This window comes from Tursiops truncatus, chromosome 9 (genome assembly GCF_011762595.2).
Source record: "Tursiops truncatus isolate mTurTru1 chromosome 9, mTurTru1.mat.Y, whole genome shotgun sequence".
NCBI lineage: Eukaryota > Metazoa > Chordata > Mammalia > Artiodactyla > Delphinidae > Tursiops > Tursiops truncatus.
Window position 1 is genome coordinate 46,913,450 of NC_047042.1, and position 20,813 is coordinate 46,934,262.

A 20,813-nucleotide genomic window follows, 5' to 3' on the forward strand; every position below is an offset into this window, starting at 1 on the left:
GGAAGTCCCTCTCTTTCTTCCCTTCTTGATGAGCCTGGCTAAAGATTTATCAACTTTGTTTATCTTTTAAAAAAAACAGCTCTTGCTTTCATTGATCTTTCCTTTTTTTGTCTCTATTTTACTTCTTCTTATCTCTGATCTTTACTATTTTTGCAATTATGCTGCCTTTGGGCTTCATTTGTTCTTCTTTTTCTAATCCCTTTAGATGGTAAGTTGTTTATTTGAGTTTTTCTTATTTCTTGAGAATAGGCCTGTATCACGATAAGCTTCCCTCTGAGAATTGCTTTTGCTGCATCCCATAGATTTTGGAAAGTTGTGTTTCCATTTACATTTGTCTTGAGGTATTTTCTGATTTCCTCTTTGATTTCTTCATTGACCCACTGGTTTTTTAGTAGCATGTTGTTTAGTCCCCATATGTTTGCAATTTTCCCATTTTTCTTTCTGTAATTGATTTCTGGTTTCATACCACTCTGGTTGGAAAAAATGCTTGATATAATTTCTAACCTCTTAAATTTCTTGAGACTTGTTTTGTGGCCTAGCATGTGATCTATCCTGGAGAAGCTTTCATGTGCACTTGAAAAGAATGTGTGTTCTTTGCTATTGGTTGGAATATTCTTTATATATCTATTTGGTCAACTTGGTCTAAAGTATAGTTCAAGTCCAGTGTTTTCCTGTTGACTTTCCGTCTGGATGATTTATCCATTGTTGAAAGTGGGGCACTGAATCCCTACTATTATTGTATTGTTGTCTCTTTCTCCCCTCAGATCTGTTAGTATTTACTTAATATATTTAGCTGCTCCAATCTTGCATGTGTATATATTTACAATTGTTATATCTTTTTGATGAGTTGATCACTTTATCATTAAATAATGACCTTCTTTGTCTCTTCTTACTATTTTGGCTTCAAGTGTAACTTTAAGTATAGCTTACATAAGTATAGCTACCCACACTTTCTTTTGGTTCACAGTTGCATGGAATATCTTTTTCCATCCCTTCACTTTGAGCCTATATGTGTCCTTAAAGCTGAAGTGAGTATCTTGTAGGCAGCATATAGCTGGGTCTTGTTTTTTAATCCATCCAGCCACTCTGTGCCTTTTGATTAGATAATTCAATCATTTACATTTAGAGTAATTATTAATATGTAATGACTCACTAATGTCATGTTGTTAATTGCTTTCTGGCCATTTTGTAGTTTCAGTGTTCCTTTTTTCCTCTCTTGCTGTCTACCTTTATGAATTGGTGATTTTCCATGACGAAAATTCTCTTCTCTTTATCTTTTGTGAATCTACTACAGGTTTTTGCTTTGTGGGTATCATGATGCTTACACAAAACATCTTATAGATTAACATTCCAGTTTATTCTGATAGCAACTTAACTTCAATTGTATATTAAGAACTACCCTTTTATTCCCTCCCCTTTTATATTTTTGACATCACAGCTTACCTCTTTTTATATTGTATATTTGTCAGAAATTATAGTAGCTATAGTTGTTCTTAATACTCTTTTTCTTTAACCTTTATACTATAGTTCAGTGGTTAACACACCATCATATTACAGAATTAGAGTTTTCTAAGTATGGCTGTATATTTAAGAAAAAGAAGAGCAAATTAAATCTAAAATAAGTAGAAGAAAATAAGTTATTAAAGTTAGAGCAAAAATCAATACAATTGAAAACATAAAATTAATAGAGAAAATAAATTATACCAGAATCTGGCTCTTTCAAATGTTCAATAAAACTGATAGGCCTCTGGCCAGGCTCACTAAGAAAAAAGGAGAAAGGAAAGAAATTACTAATATCAGAAATGAAAGAGGAGACATAACTACAGAGTGTCTTGATATTAAAAGAATAATAAAGGAATGCTATAAACAACTTTATGCCCACAAATTTGATAACCTACATGAAATGGATAAATTCTTTGGAAGCTTCAATCTGCTAAAACTCACACAAGAATAGACAATACGAATAGGCCTGTTTCTATTTAATCAACAATTGATCACCTTCCAAAAAAGAAAGCACCAGGGACAGATGGGTTCACTGGTGAATTCTTTCAAACGTTTAAGGAAGAAATTACACCAATACAATCTCTCTCAGAAGATAACAGCAGAGGGAATACTTCCTAACTCATTTTATGAGGCCAATATTTCCTAATACCAAAACCAGATAAAGACACTACAAGAAAGGGAAACTACAGACCCATACCTCTCACGAACAGATGCAAAAATCTTCAGTAAACTTGAAGATAGATCAATAAGAATTACACAATCTGAAAAAGAGACAAAAAGGCAATTGAAAAAAATGAACAGAACCTTAGGGACTTACAGGACAATAACATAATGTATAACATTTGTATCATCAGAGTCCTAGTAAAAGGGAGGAAAACATGTTGGGATGAGAAATTTTTTAACCAAAACGGTGAAAAACTTCCCAGATCTGGTGAAAGACATAAACTGCAGATTCAAGAAACTGAGTAAACCACAAACGAGATAAACCCAAAGAAGTTCATTTTAATACACATCATGATCAAACTTCTGAAAACTAAAACAAGGAAGAAAAAAATCTTAAAAGATCCAGAGAGAAATTACATATTTTAAATGACAATTCAAGTAACAGAGAAATTCTCATTAGAAACTATAGAGGTCACTGCTAATCCCTAACTCCCATTATAGCAGAGGCAAACTGTTATATATAGGCTGGATAAACAACAAGGTCATACTGCATAGCTCAGGGAACGATATTCAATATTCTGTGACAAACCATAATGGAAAAGAATATATATACAGTTATATGTATAACTGAGTCACTTTGCTGTACACAAGAAATTAACATAACATTATAAATCAACTATACTTCAATAAAATTTAAAAATATGTAAATCAACTATACTTCAATAAAAAAAAAAACCCACAGGGGTCATCAGGAAGTGACAAAATATATTTAATTACTAAAAGGAAACAACTATCAACCCTGAATTTTATATCTAGCAAAAATACCTTTCAATAATAAAAGGTGAAATAAAGACATTCTCAGATGAAAAAAAATAAAAGAATTTGTTGTCAGCAGACCTGATCTAAAAGAATTGCTGAAAGAAGTTGTTACAACAGAGAGAAAATAGTAATAGAAAAAACCTAGAACATCAGTAATAAAGCAAGAACAATGAAATGGATAAATATAACAGAATATCATTCTTCTTATGAGTCTTTAAAATTATTATTAGTTGAAAGAAAAATTATAATGTTGTCTAATATGTAAATATCTACTTAAATAACAGAGTAAGAAATTGGATAAAAACTATAACTAACTAAGCTATATGCTATTAACAGGAAATTCATTTTAAATATAATGATATAGTTAGGTTAAAAGTAAAATGATAGAAAAAGTATACCATTCAAATACTAATAAAAAAATGGGAGTGGCTATATTAATATTAGATAAAGTAGACTTTTTAGATAAGGTAGACTTCTGAGCAAAGAAGAAAGAAGTGGTACATTACACAATAAGGAGGGTCAATCCACCAAAAAGACATCACAATTCTCAATGTGTTTTCACCAAACAACCAAGTTGCGAAATACAAGAAGCAAAAACTGACAGAACTATAAAAGAGAAATAGATAAACGTACAAGTGGAGACTTCAACACTCCTCTCAGTAACTGGTATAACTAGTAGAGTGAAAATCAGCAAGGACATAGGAGAACTGAAAAATGCCATCAATCAATGGGATCTAATTGATATTTATAGAATACTCCACCCAACAACAGCGGAATACAAATTCTTTTCAATTACACATGGAATATTCACCAAGACCATACCCTTGGTCTTAAAACATGTCTCAACAAACTTAAAAGTACTGGAATCATACAAAATATGTTCTGTGGCTATAATGAAATCAAACTAGAAATCTATTAGAAGGAAAAGAGAAATATCTTCAAACCCTTGTAAATTTAACCACATGCTTCAAAATCATCCTTGAGTTAAAGAAGAACCCTAAAGGGAAATAAAAAATTACATTGAACTAAATAAAAATATCCAAATGAATGTGTGGGATGCAGCTAAAGAGTGCTGAGAAGGAAATTGTTAGCACTAAATGCTAATATTAAAAAAGAAAACAAAGTCTCAAATCAATAATTTTAGCTTCCACTTCAGGAAGCTAGGACAGAAGAGCAAAATTAACTTAAAGCAAGCAGAAGAAAGAAAATAATTAAGACAATGGATATCAATGGATTGAAAACAGAAAAACAGTAGAGAAAAATCAATCAAATAAAAATCTGGTTGCTTAAAAATATCAATGGAATTGATAAAGCTCTAACAGGACTGACAGAGAAAAAGGAGAGAGAAGACACAAATTACCAATATCAGGCATGAAAAAGGGAATATCACTACAAACCTTGCAGATATTAAAAGGATATTAAGGAAACCCTACCATTGGCTGTACACACATAAATTCAACCATTTAATGAAGGGAATCAATTCCTGGAAAACCACAAGCTACAAAAACTCACCAAAGATGAAACAGACTATTTGAAGAGCCCCATAATTATCAAATAAATTAATTTGGTAATTAAAAACTCCAGAAAAAAAATCTGCAGGCCAAGATGTTGTCTGTGGACACTGCTCCCAAACATTTAAACAAGAATTAACACCAATTCTATACAATCTTTTCTAGAAAATAAAAAAAGAGAAATCATCTCTCAACTCGTTTTATGAAGCTAGTATTACCCTCATACCAAAATTAGACAGACAGTACAAAACATGAAAACTACAAACACAAAAACCGTAAAAAAATATTAGCAAATTGTATCTAGTAATATATAAGAATTTTGTATCTTACGTACATAAGATATGTATATAAGCTATTTATAGCTTATGTGTATAATAATTGTGTATTACAACTAAGTAAGATTCATTCCAGAAAAAAAAAGGTTAGTTCAATACTTGAAAGTGAAAGTAATTCAATATATTAATAGGTAAAGAAGAAAACCCACACAATTATATAAACTGGTACAGAAAAGCATTGAAAAAATTTTCAACACCGATTCACAACAAAATTCTCAGAAAACTAGGAATAAAGAGGCATTTCTTGAACCTCATGAAGAGCATCTACAAAACCCTACAGCTAACATCATAGTTAACAGTGAAAAACCAAATGCTTTCCCTCTAAAATTGAGAATGAGGAAAGAATGCTCACTCTTACTGCTCTTATTCAACATATTGCTGTAAGTCCTAAGCAGTGTAGCTAGGCAAGAAAAGGATGTTAAAGGCATACAGGTTATAAAAGAGGAAATAAAATTGTCTCTATTTGCATATTACATGATTGTCTATATCACATCATAACCTTGTCAGCAACCTTTTTCTGAAAGGGACTAGATAGTAAATATTTTCAGCTGTAAATAGGCATAATGGTCTCTGTCACAACTTTTCAACTTTGCTATTGTAGCATGAAAGCAACCATAGGCAAAACATAAACAAATTAGCATGTTTTTATGAAAGTTTATTTACAAAAACAGACAATGGGCTGAATTTGTCACACAGGTATAGTCTTTAGAGACCTAGTCTACATTAAAAACACCCTATAACTAATAAGTGAGTTTAGCAGGTTCAATGGATATAAGGTCAACACCCAGAACTCAATCATATTTCTATATATTAGTAATGAATAAATTGGAGACCAAAATTAAAAAATCAAAACCAATCAAAATCTCTCAAAAAATGAAATACGAGGCACAAGTCTAACAAAAGAGTTACAAGACTATATGCTACAAAGTACATAATGTTGATAATATAAGAGAAGCACCAATAAAATGAAGAGAAACACTATGTTCATAAATTGGAAGCCTCAATGTAGTAAAAATGTCAGTTATTCCTAAATTTATCTATTGATTTGGTGCAATTCACATAAAAATTCTTACAATCTTTTTGTAGACATAGTCCAATCTTAACAAAAAATTCATATGGAATGGCAAATGAACTGGAGTTGGCTAAAATATTTTTGAAAAAGAAGAATAAAGTTAGAGAAATCAGAATACCTTGATTTAAGACTTACTGTATGGCCGCAGTAATCAAGACAAGTTTTTAGAAGTATAAACACATAGATCGTAGACCAGAATAGAGAACATAGAAATATACCTACACAAGTACGGCCAACAGATTTTTGACGAAGGTGCAAAACCAATGCAATGAAGGAAGGACAGCATTTTTAACACATTGTGCTGGAACAATTGAACCCTCATAGAAAGAAAAATGAATTTTGATGCAAACCTGTCACCTTATGCAAAAATTAACTCAAAATGGAACATAAGTCTACGTGTAAAAAGTGAAACTATAATATTTTTAGAGGGAAACTTTCAGAAAAAAAATCTTTGTGACCTAATGCAAGCAAAGAGTTCTTAGATATAATATCAAAAGCACAATCCATAAAAGAAAAATTGATAAAGTGGACTTCACCAAAATTAAAAACTTTTGCTCTGTGAAAAACCCTGTTAAGAGGTTAGAAAGATAAGCCACCGATTGGGAAAACATATTTGCAAATCACATATCTGACAAAGGTCTTGGATCCAAAAGATATAAAGAACTCTGTGAGTTTACCAGTAAAAACACAAACAATGCAGCTAGAAAAACAAAACAAAACCCACCAAATCCAGTTTGAAACAGACACGTAACCAAATAGGGAATATGGGTGCACATAAGCATATGAAGAGATGTCCAATATCACTAACCATGCTGAGTGAAGAAAAGCCAATATCCAAGGGTTACATACCATATGATCCCATTTATACAATTTTGAAATGACAAAATTATAGAGATGGAGAACAGATCAGTGACTGTCAGAGGTTAGGGAGGGGGTATGATTATAAAAGTGTAGAACAATGGAGGGTCTTTGTGTGATGGAACAGTTCCATATGTTGACTGTGATAGCAGCTACCTGAGTCTATACAAGTGATAAAATTTCATAGAACTGCTGTATAACATTGTAAAGAAATTATACTCCAAAAAAGATGTTAAAAAAAATCTGGTAAAGCAAAAAAAAAACTTCACAGAACTATACCCACACAGAAAAAGATCAGTACATGTAAAGAGTGATGCAGTCCAAGTAAGTTCTGTATCGTCAGTAGTATTGCGCCAAGATCAGTTTCCTAGTTTTCACATTGTACAGTGTTACTATTGGGGGAAGTTGGGTGATGGGTATACAGGACCTTTTTGTACTATTTTCGCAACTTCCTGTGAGTTTATAATTTTTTCAAAAACTTATCAAAAAGGAACCACTGAGATGCCATGACTGCTGCCACCTCAACAACAAAATTTTATGCCAATGCATTTGAAAACCTAGATGAAATGGTCAAATTTCTAGAAAAATTTCCCACAATAAAAGCACTGAATAAATTCTACAAAACTTACAAGAATAAACTTTATTCAAGGGAATAAAACTGTGACATTTCACAACTCAATGTGAGTAATGTCATTAGTACCAATTTTGCCTCTCCAATAGAACTATATATACTGCTAAATTGATTTTGTTTTCTCCAATATCTTGTAATTTCTTAATTCTGTCTGTTCCAATGACTCATTCAGAGTTTGGTGTTAAGGGATACTTCATGAATTCCAGTAAGGCAACAAGCTGGTGTTAGATCTCATTTGACCAAAACTCCTATTGATGTGGTTCTTCCAAACATTTTAAATCTTATCTTTTTCCTTTATTTATACTTGGCCATTTTTCCTGAAACTGTGGAATATTTTTCCTGATATTTTTTGATAATTTTTTTATAATAATTTCCTGATAATTATTCTGATTTTCCAGAACATTTTTCCTGATACCTGTGGTCACGTATCTAGTAATCCTAACGTTTTTAGTTCAATTACATTTTAATAGATTAAATAGAAAAACATTTTCTCTTTTTTTTCTTTCTTTTTTTTGCGGTATGCGGGCCTCTCACTGTTGTGGCCTCTCCTGTTGCGGAGCACAGGCTCCGGACGCACAGGCTCAGCGGCCATGGCTCACGGGCCCAGCTGCTCCGCGGCATGTGGGATCTTCCCGAACGGGAGCACGAACCCGTGTCCCCTGCATCGGCAGGCGGACTCTCGGCCACTGCGCCACCAGGGAAGCCTGAAAAACATTTTCTAATATGGGAAGATAAAACAATGCCAAGTCTCTAGTTTGGAGCTCTAGGTTTGCTCTTTATCCTTGTTCTAAGCTTTTCCCTGGTCTCTTTGATTGTGATAGTTCATTCCTTCTCTCTGGTTGTTGGAATGGCAGAGGCTCTTTGTTTTGTGGCTGCATGACAGCCATTTGTCCTTACGTGGTCTGTTGTTCTGTCTCAGGGGTTGCCTGTCCATAAGATAGATATAATGCTTTTCACGTCCGTAATAAAGTCCGCAGTGGGTGTGTGTGGGGTTGTCTTTCTATACTTTTCTCTTCTTGTTTTTTTCTTATCTTTTCTTGTCTTGTCTTTTCTAATAGATTTCTTATATGCTTTTTTCCTTCTATTTCTCTAAGTCTACTCTGGTACGCAATAATCTCCACATCTTTCAGCAGTCTGTGTCCTAACTGTGCCTATCTCAACTGGGATATCATTACACCCCACCTGTACTTTTAGTTGCTCCCAAAATTGTAATTATTTCCTGGGGAGATCCTGCCTTATAAATGTTCTGCTCTTCATTTCATCTCTGCTTGTCTGAACAACAATTTATTTTACATGTATTTTTTATGCCCAGGCTATCCTAGTTTCATCAGTATTGTTTTGCTTTTCTATAATCTTTCTGCAGTTTAGCTCTTAAACTGTTGTTTGGGGTCACCTAATTTTCCATCCTGTAAATACTGATTTCAGTAATGACTGTTTCTGTCTAGTGACTTTTATGGTACCTGAATGTCAACCCTCACTTTGTTTTTAACTTCAGTAATATCAAGGAACACGATATCCATATATGGCCATGTGGTTTATGATCCTCTAATTTGATGCCTGAATTCTTTAGCAATTTTTATCATTAATATCAATATGATATATTACTACTATATTTGCTGTATTATGTTTTCATTTTTCTGTGGTTGAGCCTATTTTATGTCCACTACAGCATAGATTTTCCAGTAATCATGACTAGTCACTCTCTGTAATTCCCGTCATCTGGAGTGTTGCAATGCCTCTTTAGAGTATCATTTGACCAGCCCAGAACCCCTTGGGTCATTAGCTTCATCACAATATTTATGACATGCAGCACCATCTGCTTGGAAACATGATTCTTTCTACCCTTGTTTTCTCTTAATTCTTTCTGGATCCTGCACTACTTCAATCATAATCATCACATCCTTTACTGTCTAGTTTTCTCTTCTCTGGTTGGTCTAAACATCATGGGAGCAGGGAATTACCCTCCTTCTATTTTAGGCTTAAACATAACTCTATATTTATTTTCTTTAAATAATCATTCCTGCCTAGTTTGTTACCCTAGTAAATATTTCTACTTACTGAATTACAGAACCTTTAAAATATATTCATAGTATAAAATTACTAATGAATTTCTCTCAGCTCTTGATCTCAGATTCTATTTTGCTTTAGCCTTACACACATACGAGAGCATGTCACTCTAAAAATGTGGTGCTGTGCATATAGACATAAGGCCAACAGAGATTCCGAAGAACCTTTATACCCTGAAGGTGAGGAAAGGTCAGGCTCAAGTTTAATTATGGTCCCGAAGGAGAAAATGTCATTTTATTACGTGGATAAATACATGTTAGTGTCAGTTAGGTTAAAAAATGTTTAAACATAATTCGTAGTATTTTTCCAGAAAAATGAAACAGACACACCAAGAGTTTAAAAAAATGACCCCAAATCATGAGTGCAGTGAGGAGTGGGGAGATGAGGCTATGCAGGTTTGATATTAAGAGATTCAAGAAAGCTAAATTGTGCTTGGTGTGATGTGCTTGCTTATGGAAAGTTGAGAAAAGCTGAACATGCATCAAAGTGGGGAGTGCGTTGAAACAGGGTGAGTCTTATAGGGAGGTCAGCCTCGTGAGTGCAATGACAGTGAAGGATACATAAAGTACAAGAACACACTGGCTACTGGCTATTAGAACTATGTGCCGGGCCCCATATCCACACATTACATGTATTCTTTCTAATATTACTCTAACTGTGCAAAAGGGCCAGGTTTGTGCGTATGAAGAAACTAAATATGTGAAGAAACTAATGCTCAGAGAGGCTGCAGTTCATTTACCTAAGGTGACACAGAGAAAACATTAAGCCACGTGTATGAGGCTCTGCAATCTGTACTTATCTCACTACTCTGCACTTCCTACCTGGTGTGACCTGTGTAAATACGTCTTTGAGATAATTTCATCAGTCCTTATTAAAACTTCTGCTTAGCTCTTCCACTGGGGGCTCAACATTCATTCCTTCCAAGCTTTCTCAGAGAAAAACTGAAATTGACAAACCAAAATTCTCAGTTTGTCCTGTAGGTGCCACCGTAACCGTAGAATGTCTCTTTCTTGCTCGTCAGCTCTTATTTCTCAGGGCTGCGATAGACCAGGAATTCTAGAAAAGAGAAGAAGTCAATTTACGTGGCTGATAGTTCATATTGGTAAGCCCACCCATGTGTTTAGAGTTCTGTAGCTCTAATATGCATTTTTTCCTTGTTTTAAAAGACTTTTCTAATTTTTTGAAGAGAGAATATTTTACATGATACCAAGATCAGAAAGTATAAAAAGGTACATAATAATCTCCCTCCCACTGCCACCCCCATCTGTCCAGTTCTTATTCATGACCCCTCAAAGCAGGTAACCACAGTTATTAGCCTCCTGTATCATTCCAGAGAGTTTTCACACACACACACACACACACACACGCATACACACACATAAATTTATAATCTTCCTTCTTTTTATTACACAAAGGGTAGCATATTATACAGACTATTATATAGACTATTCTGTACTTTGGGTTTTTTTCCCACATAAACACATATATAGGAACTTTCTATAGCAGTGCATAAAGAGCTTCTTTACACTTTTTAAACAACTGTACAAATGTACAATTTAAACACTGTACAAAGGTACAATTATTTATTGATGGGCATTTAGGTTGATTCCAGTTTTATTGTTTATTATCTTTTATTAACAATAATAAAAATAGCAATCTATATTTGTTTTTTGAGGCCGCCATAACAAGTTACCATAAACTTAGTGACTTAACTCCATTTATTATCCACAGTTCTGTAGCTCAGAAGTCCAGGTGAATTTGACGGGGTTCTCTGCTCAAGGACCAACAAGAACAAAGTTAAATTGTTGGCCCAGTGGGGCTTTTACCTGGAGGCTCCGCTTCCAGTCTTACTTGGGTTGTTGGAAGAATTCAGTTTCTAGGGGTTGTGGGACTAAGGTTCTGGTTTCTTCGCGGGCTGTCAGCCAGGAGCCACTCTCCGATCCCACATGTAGCACAATTCCTTTCACATGGCCCCTCATATTCCAACCAGCAGGGGCATGGCATCAAGTCCTTCTCACTCTTGGAATCCCTTTGACTTCCCTTTCTGCTATCAGCAGGAGAAATCGTTCTCCTTTTAAAGAGTCATATGATTGGATCAGATCCACTCAGATAATCTCTCTACCTTTTAGAAATTCTTCTTACCACACTATCACTCATCTTGCACTTATAACATTTTTCTCTGTGCTTTATTTATATCAGCTCACGTAATCCTCACCACAATCCATTAAGTTCAGTTGTTATTTCCATTTTACAGATGAATAATCTGAGACAGAATGGATAAGTACTTGCCTTCGGTCACAAAACCGTGAGTGATGGAATCAGGACCCAAATGCAGGCACTCTGTGACCAAACCTGTCCTCTGCGCACTTCCCCCTACTGCCTGTTGCAAATGGAGCCATAATGAATAATTCTTTGTTAGTCCTTGCATCAACCAGAGTCCTGCAGGAAACAGAGGATATGTTCAAAATTAACTGCTGAGAGTGTAATGAAGCAATGATTTACAGAGGGACGGGAAAGATTAAGGGAATCTGTAAGGGATGGTGAAGATCAGATATAAGCTAAAATCCACAGGAGGTTGTTTTACCATCCCTAAGCTTGACGTGAAAGAGAAGAAAACTGTGTTACTTGAGGCTGGCAAGAGCTGGAGCTGGGGAAGGTGGCTCCTTGCCAGGAGCTGTGACCATAGAGGAACATAGGCATTTCCAAAATCACAGCTATGCAGGGAAGGAGTAGGGGAAGGCAAGGATAAGCCCCTCACCTCCCTCTCCTCCTGACTTCCAGTGTCCTTGCACTGGTCAACTCCAAGTGGAAGCCAGAGGGCAAAAGGAAGCCTTGGTGATGCACTTAAAGCTTAAGTGCTTGGGCTCAGAGTAGGGTATAGAAGAGTAGAGAATGGTTATGAGTCAGGGGATTGGATAACATAGCGTCTTGGTGTCCTTTGGTCAGAAATTCAGTTTCAACCAGGGACCAGTAGCAAGCCAGGAGTGTTTTTTAAATGGATAATAGGTTGTGACCAAAGAGGCTTTCATTCAAAACCCTCCAGATCTGCCCTGTGATGTCAGGTCTTGAAGACCATTCATATAGCATCCCTATCTGTCACTGTCATGTACTAGTGGGTCTGCTGGACGGTAAGTCCCAAGAGCAAGGCAGTTACACCTTAGCCTTGATGTATGGTGTGCTGGATCTAGCTCATACTGGCTGGTGAGAACCAACATGTAAATTTTCAGGAATTTTGTGAGCTAGCTGATGTCACTTTGGTAGCTCAGAATTAGCCGTGATGGGAGTACTTACACCATAAAAGGTAGCAAATGCTACAAATCAGGCTTTTTTGTTTTTCTGGAGAGCTGGTTATTAAACACTGACCAGTACGCCACTGGCCTTGGCCTTGACCATCTCTTGCTCTAGGCCCCAATAAAACTGATGGTCTTATGGGTTACCCAAAAAGGGGGTCTGGAGCAATGCAGCCAAACGTGGAATATCTTGGCACTAAATTTCAAAGAAGCTCACTATATATATATATATATATATATATATATATATTTGTGTGTGTGTGTGTGTGTGTGTGTGTGTGTGGTACACGGGCCTCTCACTGTTGTGGCCTCTCCCGTTGCGGAGCACAGGCTCCGGACGCGCAGGCTCAGCGGCCATGGCTCACGGGCCCAGCTGCTCCGCGGCATGTGGGATCTTCCCAGACCGGGGCACGAACCCGTGTCCCCTGCATTGGCAGGCGGACTCTCAACCACTGCGCCACCAGGGAAGCCCAAAGCTCACTATATATTGTCCCTATTCATTTGCAGTGATGTTGCCAAGTGTAACAACTTGTATCTCACACAGATGTCCAGACCAGTTAATGCTGGAAACTTCATCCATAGAGCAGGCTTCTGTGCTTTCACGGGGTTTATCTCCTACTCTATGTTTTACTGTATGGCACCAGGTATCTTCTAAGGTACTTATAGTGCTTGCTACTTCCTCTTTACCAGCTCCAACTAGCCATGATATTTAATGGATCTATGAGTCAAAATATTCTGATTACCACCCAGACCCTGTGACTTATTAAAGTAATCATTCCCATTTAATCTCTGATGGTCAAGCAGAGCCACTTGGCATCTACCATCCCAGAATCTTCTTATTCCCATTGAAATCAGCACCAATTCTATAGATGCATATCTCATCATTATAACATGCCTACTAAATCTTTAAATAGTGCTTTTTGCTTTTGCACAGCAGAGGAAACCAATGACAAAACAAAAAGACAACCTACTGAATGAAAGAAAACATTTGCAAATGATATGACCAATAAGAGGTTAATATCCAACATATATAAAAAGCTCATACAACTCAACATCAAAAAAAAAAACAACCTGATTAAAAAATGGGCAGAAGAACTAAATAGACATTTTTCCAAAGAGGAAATGTAGATGGCCAACAGGCACATGAAAAGATGCTCAACATTGCTAATCATCAGGGAAATGCAAATTAAAACCACAATGAGATATCACCTTTCACCTGTCAGAATGGTTATCATGAAAAAGAACACAAATAACAAATGTTGGTGAGGATGTGGAGAAAAGGGAACCTTTGTACACTGTTGGTGGGAATGTAAGTTAGTGCAGCCACTGTGGAAAACAGTATGGATGTTTCTCAAAAAACTAAAAATAGAACTACCGTATGACCCAGCACTTTCCTTACTGGGTATATATCCAAAAAAACCACCAAAAATACTAATTCAAAAAAGATACATACGGGATCCGGAGGGAAGATGGCGGAAGAGTAAGACGCGGAGATCACCTTCCTCCCCACAGATACACCAGAAATACATCTACACGTGGAACAACTCCTACAGAACACCTACTGAAGGCTGGCAGAAGACCTCAGACCTCCCAAAAGGGAAGAAACTCCCCAGTACCTGGGTAGGGCAAAAGAAAAAACAGAGACAAAAGAATAGGGACGGCACCTGCACCAGTGGGAGGGAGCTGTGAAGGAGGAAAAGTTTCCACACTCTAGGAAGCCCCTTCGCGGGCGGAGACTGCGGGAGGCGGAGGGGGGAGCTTCGAAGCTGCGGAGGAGTGCACAGCAACGGGTGCGGAGGGCAAAGCGGGGAGATTCCCGCACAGAGGATCGGTGCCGACCGGCACTCACCAGCCCGAGAGGCTTGTCTGCTCACCCGCCGGGGCGGGCGGGGCTGCGAGCTGAGGCCGGAGCGCAGGGAGAGGACTGGGGTTGGCGGCTTGAACATAGCCTGAAGGGGTTAGTGCACCACAGCTAGCCGGGAGGGAGTCCGGGGAAAAGCCTGCACCTGCAGAAGAGGCAGGAGACTTTTCCTTCCCTCTTTGTTTCCTGGGGCGTGAGGAGAGGGGTTTAAGAACGCTGCTGCTTAAAGGAACTCCAGAGACGGGCGCGAGCCGCGGCTAAAAGCGCGAACCCCAGAGACGGGCGCGAGCCGCGGCTGAAAGCGCGGACCCCAGAGACGGGCGCGAGCCGCGGCTGAAAGCGCGGAATCCAGAGACGGGCGCGAGCCGCGGCTGAAAGCGCGGAATCCAGAGACGGGCGCAAGCCGCGGCTAAAAGCGCGGACCCCAGAGGCGGGCGGGAGACGTTAAGGCTGCTGCTGCTGCCACCGAGGGGCCTGTGTGCGAGCACAGCTCACTCTCCACACCCCTCCTCCGCGGAGCCTGTGCAGCCCGCCACTGCCGGGTTCCCGGGATCCAGGGACAACTTCCCCGGGAGAGCGCACAGCGCGCCTCAGGCTGGTGCAAAGTCACGCCGGCCTTTGCCACCGCAGGCCCGCCCCGCACTCTGTGCCCCTCCGTCCCCGCCGGCCTGAGTGCGCCAGAGCCCCCAATCAGCGGCTCTTTTAACCCCGTCCTGTGTGAGCAAAAAACAGACGCCCTCCAGCGATCTACACGCAGTGGCAGGGCCAAATCCAAAGCTTAGCCCTGGGAGCTGTGAAAACAAAGAAGAGAAAGGGAAATCTCTCCCAGCAGCCTCAGAAGCAGCGGATTAAAGCTCCACAATCAACTTGATGTACCCTGCATCTGTGGAATACCTGAATAGACAACCAATCATCCCAAATTAAGGAAGTGGACTTTAGGAGCAAGATCTATGATATTTTCCCCTTTCCTCTTTTTGTGAATGTGTATGTGTATGCTTCTGTGTGAGATCTTGTCTGTATAGTCTTGCTTCCACCATTTGTCCTAGGGTTCTATCCGTCCATGTTTTTTTTAAATTTTTTTTCTTAATAATTAATTTTAATAACCTTATTATACTTTACCTTCATTCTTTCTTTCTTTCTTTCCGTCCTTCCTTCCCCCCTTTAGACAACGAATCATCCCAAATTGAGGAGGTGGTCTCTGACAGCAAGATTTAGGATTTTTCCCCATTTACCTCTTTTAGTGAGGGTGTATGTGTATGCTTCTGTGTAAGATTTTGTCTGTATAGCTTTGCTTCCAACATTTGTCCTAAGGTTCTTTCCGTCCCTTTTTTTTTTTTTTTTCTAAATAAGAAGTTTTTAATTCAATAACTTTATTATACTTTATTTTATTTTTACTGTATCTTCTTTCTTTCTTTTTTCCTTCTTTCCCTCCTTCCTTCCTTCCTCCCTCCCTCCCTCCCTCCTTTCTTTCCTTCTTGCCTTCTTTCCTTCTTTGCTTCTTTCTTTCTTTCTTCCTTCCTTCCTACCCTCCTTTCCTTCTTTCTTTCCTCATACTTCTACTAATTCTCTCTACTTTTTCTCCCTTTTATCCTGAGCCTGTGGATGAAAAGCTTTTGGTGCTCCAGCCAGGAGGCAGGGCTCTGCCTCTGAGGTAGGACAGCCAACTTCAGGACACTGATCAACAAGAGACCTCCCAGCTCCACATAATATCAAACGGCGAAAATCTCCCAGAGACCTCCATCTTAACACCAGCACCCAGCTTCACTCAACGACCAGCAAGCCACAGTGCTGGAAAACCTATGCCAAACAACTAGCAAAACAGGAACACAACCCCACCCATTAGCAGAGAGGCTGCCTAAAATCATAATAAGGCCACAGACACCCCCAAACACACCACCAGACGTGAACCTGCCCACTAGAGAGACAAGATCCAGCCTCATCCACCACAACACAGGCACTAGCCCCCTCCACCAGGAAGCCTACACAACCCACTGAACCAACCTTAGCCACTGGAGACAGACATCAAAAACAGGAGGAACTACAAACCTGCAGCCTGCAAAAAGGAGACCCCAAACACAGTAAGATAAGCAAAATGAGAAGACAGAAAAACACACAGCAGATAAAGGAGCAAGATAAAAATGCACCAGACCTAACAAATGAAGAGGAAATAGGCAGTCTACCTGAAAGAGAATTCAGAATAATGATAGTAAGGTTGATCCGAAATCTTGGAGATAGAATGGACAATAGAATGGACAAATTGCAAGAATCAGTTAACAAGGACCTAGAAGAACTAAAGATGAAACAAGCAACGATGAACAACACAATAAATGAAATTAAAAGTACTCTAGATGGGATCAATAGCAGAATAACTGAGGCAGAAGAACGGATAAGTGACCTGGAAGATAAAATAGTGGAAATAACTACTGCAGAGCAGAATAAAGAAAAAAGAATGAAAAGAACTGAGGACAGTCTCAGAGACCTCTGGGACAACATTAAACGCACCAACATTCGAATTATAGGGGTTCCAGAAGAAGAAGAGAAAAAGAAAGGGACTGAGAAAATATTTGAAGAGATTATAGTTGAAAACTTCCCTAATATGGGAAAGGAAATAGTTAATCAAGTCCAGGAAGCACAGAGAGTCCCATACAAGATAAATACAAGGAGAAATACGCCAAGACACATATTAATCAAACTGTCAAAAATTAAATACAAAGAAAGCATATTAAAAGCAGCAAGGGAAAAACAACAAATAACACATAAGGGAATCCCCATAAGGTTAACAGCTGATCTCTCAGCAGAAACCCTACAAGCCAGAAGGGAGTGGCAGGACATACTGAAAGTGATGAAGGAGAAAAACATGCAGCCAAGACTACTCTACCCAGCAAGGATCTCATTCAGATTTGATGGAGAAATTAAAACCTTTACAGACAAGCAAAAGCTGAGAGAGTTCAGCACCACCAAACCAGCTTTACAACAAATGCTAAAGGATCTTCTCTAGGCAAGAAACACAAGAGAAGGAAAAGACCTATAATAACGAACCCAAAACAATTTAGAAAATGGGAATAGGAACATACATATCGATAATTACCTTAAATGTAAATGGACTAAATGCTCCCACCAAAAGACACAGATTAGCTGAATGGATACAAAAACAAGACCCTTATATATGCTGTCTACAAGAGACCCACTTCAGACCTAGAGACACATACAGACTGAAAGTAAGGGGATGGAAAAAGATATTCCATGCAAATGGAAGCCAAAAGAAAGCTGGAGTAGCAATTCTCATATCAGACAAAATAGACTTTAAAATAAGGACTATTAAAAGAGACAAAGAAGGACACTACATAATGATCAAGGGATCGATCCAAGAAGAAGATATAACAATTGTAAATATTTATGCACCCAACATAGGAGCACCTCAATACATAAGGCAAATACTAACAGCCATAAAAGGGGAAATCGACAGTAACACATTCATAGTAGGGGACTTAAACACCCCACTTTCACCCATGGACAGATCATCCAAAATGAAAATAAATAAGGAAACACAAGCTTTAAATGATACATTAAACAAGATGGACTTAATTGATATTTATAGGACACTCCATCCAAAAACAACAGAATACACATTTTTCTCAAGTGCTCATGGAACATTCTCCAGGATAGATCATATCCTAGGTCACAAATCAAGCCTTGATAAATTTAAGAAAATTGAAATTGTATCAAGTATCTTTTCTGACCACAACGCTATGAGACCAGATATCAATTACAGGAAAAGATCTGTAAAAAATACAAACACATGGAGGCTAAACAATACACTACTTAATAATGAAGAGATCACTGAAGAAATCAAAGAGGAAATCAAAAAATACCTAGAAACAAATGACAATGGAGACACAACGACCCAAAACCTGTGGGATGCAGCAAAAGCAGTTCTAAGGGGGAAGTTTATAGCAATACAAGCCCACCTTAAGAAGCAGGAAACATCTCGAATAAACAACCTAACCTTGCACCTCAAGCAATTAGAGAAAGAAGAACAAAAAAACCCCAAAGCTAGCAGAAGGAAAGAAATCATAAAAATCAGATCAGAAATAAATGAAAAAGAAATGAAGGAAACAATAGCAAAGATCAATAAAACTAAAAGCTGGTTCTTTGAGAAGATAAACAAAATAGATAAACCACTAGCCAGACTCATCAAGAAAAAAAGGGAGAAGACTCAAATCAATAGAATTAGAAATGAAAAAGGAGAGGTAACAACTGACACTGCAGAGATAAAAGAGATCATGAGAGATTACTACAAGCAACTCTATGCCAATAAAATGGACAATCTGGAAGAAATGGACAAATTCTTAGAAATGCACAACCTGCCAAGACTGAATCAGGAAGAAATAGAAAATATGAACAGACCAATCACAAGCACTGAAATTGAAACTGTGATTAAAAATCTTCCAACAAAGAAAAGCCCAGGACCAGATGGCTTCACAGGCGAATTCTATCAAACATTTAGAGAAGAGCTAACACCTATCCTTCTCAAACTCTTCCAGAATATAGCAGAGGGAGGACCACTCCCTAACTCCTTCTACGAGGCCACCATCACCTTGATACCAAAACCAGACAAGGATGTCACAAAGAAAGAAAACTACAGGCCAATATCACTGATGAACATAGATGCAAAAATCCTCAACAAAATACTAGCAAACAGAATCCAACAGCACATTAAAAGGATCATACACCATGATCAAGTGGGGTTTATTCCAGGAATGCAAGGATTCTTCAATATATGCAAATCTATCAATGTGATAAACCATATTAACAAATTGAAGGAGAAAAACCATATGATCATCTCAATAGATGCAGAGAAAGCTTTTGACAAAATTCAACACCCATTTATGATAAAAACCCTGCAGAAAGTAGGCATAGAGGGAACTTTCCTCAACATAATAAAGGCCATATATGACAAGCCCACAGCAAACATCATCCTCAATGGTGAAAAACTGAAAGCATTTCCACTAAGATCAGGAACAAGACAAGGTTGCCCACTCTCACCACTATTATTCAACATTGTTTTGGAAGTTTTAGCCACAGCAATCAGAGAAGAAAGGGAAATAAAAGGAATCCAAATTGGAAAAGAAGAAGTAAAGCTGTCACTGTTTGCAGATGACATGATCCTATACATAGAGAACCCTAAAGATGCTACCAGAAAACTACTAGAGCTAATCAATGAATTTGGTAAAGTGGCAGGATACAAAATTAATGCACAGAAATCTCTGGCATTCCTATATACTAATGATGAAAAATCTGAAAGTGAAATCAAGAAAACACTCCCATTTACCATTGCAACAAAAAGAATAAAATATCTAGGAATAAACCTACCTAAGGAGACAAAAGACCTGTATGCAGAAAATTATAAGACACTGATGAAAGAAATTAAAGATGATATAAATAGATGGAGAGATATACCATGTTCTTGGATTGGAAGAATCAACATTGTGAAAATGACTCTACTACCCAAAGCAATCTATAGATTCAATGCAATCCCTATCAAACTACCACTGGCATTTTTCACAGAACTAGAACAAAAAATTTCACAATTTGTATGGAAACACAAAAGACCCCGAATAGCCAAAGCAATCTTGAGAACGAAAGAAGGAACTGGAGGAATCAGGCTCCCTGACTTCAGACTATACTACAAAGCTACAGTCATCAAGACGGTATGGTACTGGCACAAAAACAGAAAGATAGATCAATGGAACAGGATAGAAAGCCCAGAGATAAACCCATGCACATATGGACACCTTATCTTTGATAAAGGTGGCAGTAATGTACAATGGAGAAAGGACAGCCTCTTCAATAAGTGGTGCTGGGAAAACTGGACAGGTACATGTAAAAGTATGAGATTAGATCACTCCCTAACACCATACACAAAAATAAGCTCAAAATGGATTAAAGACCTAAATGTAAGGCCAGAAACTATCAAACTCTTAGAGGAAAACATAGGCAGAACACTCTATGACATAAATCAAAGCAAGATCCTTTCTGACCCACCTCCTAGAGTAATGGAAATAAAAACAAAAATAAACAAATGGGACCTAATGAAACTTCAAAGCTTTTGCACAGCAAAGGAAACCATAAACAAGACCAAAAGACAACCCTCAGAATGGGAGAAAATATTTGCAAATGAAGCAACCGACAAAGGATTAATC

At 37.8% G+C, this 20,813-nt stretch overlaps 1 protein-coding gene and 1 long non-coding RNA gene across 5 annotated transcripts in view; both read right to left on the bottom strand.

Moving 5' to 3' along the window:
* The window catches only part of DYNC1I1 (dynein cytoplasmic 1 intermediate chain 1), a 388,679-nt gene extending 378,247 nt beyond the window's left edge, over positions 1-10,432 (bottom strand). The window contains exons 1-2 of one of the 3 annotated variants that reach the window (XM_073809697.1): positions 2,201-2,241; positions 1,705-1,760 (exon numbers count right to left, since the gene is read on the bottom strand). The gene's annotated coding sequence lies outside the window, so the exon portion shown is untranslated. Of the gene's footprint in view, positions 1-1,704; positions 1,761-2,200; positions 2,242-10,415 lie in introns of those variants that run through there. The other 2 variants (XM_073809694.1, XM_073809695.1) reach the window with 2 other exon arrangements.
* A 1,322-nt stretch (positions 10,433-11,754) lies between these two features.
* The window catches only part of LOC117313534 (uncharacterized), a 151,676-nt gene continuing 142,617 nt past the window's right edge, over positions 11,755-20,813 (bottom strand). For both annotated transcript variants that reach the window (XR_004528017.2, XR_012333966.1), the window contains exon 4: positions 11,755-11,898. This is a non-coding gene — a long non-coding RNA (uncharacterized lncRNA). The remainder of the gene's footprint in view (positions 11,899-20,813) is intronic.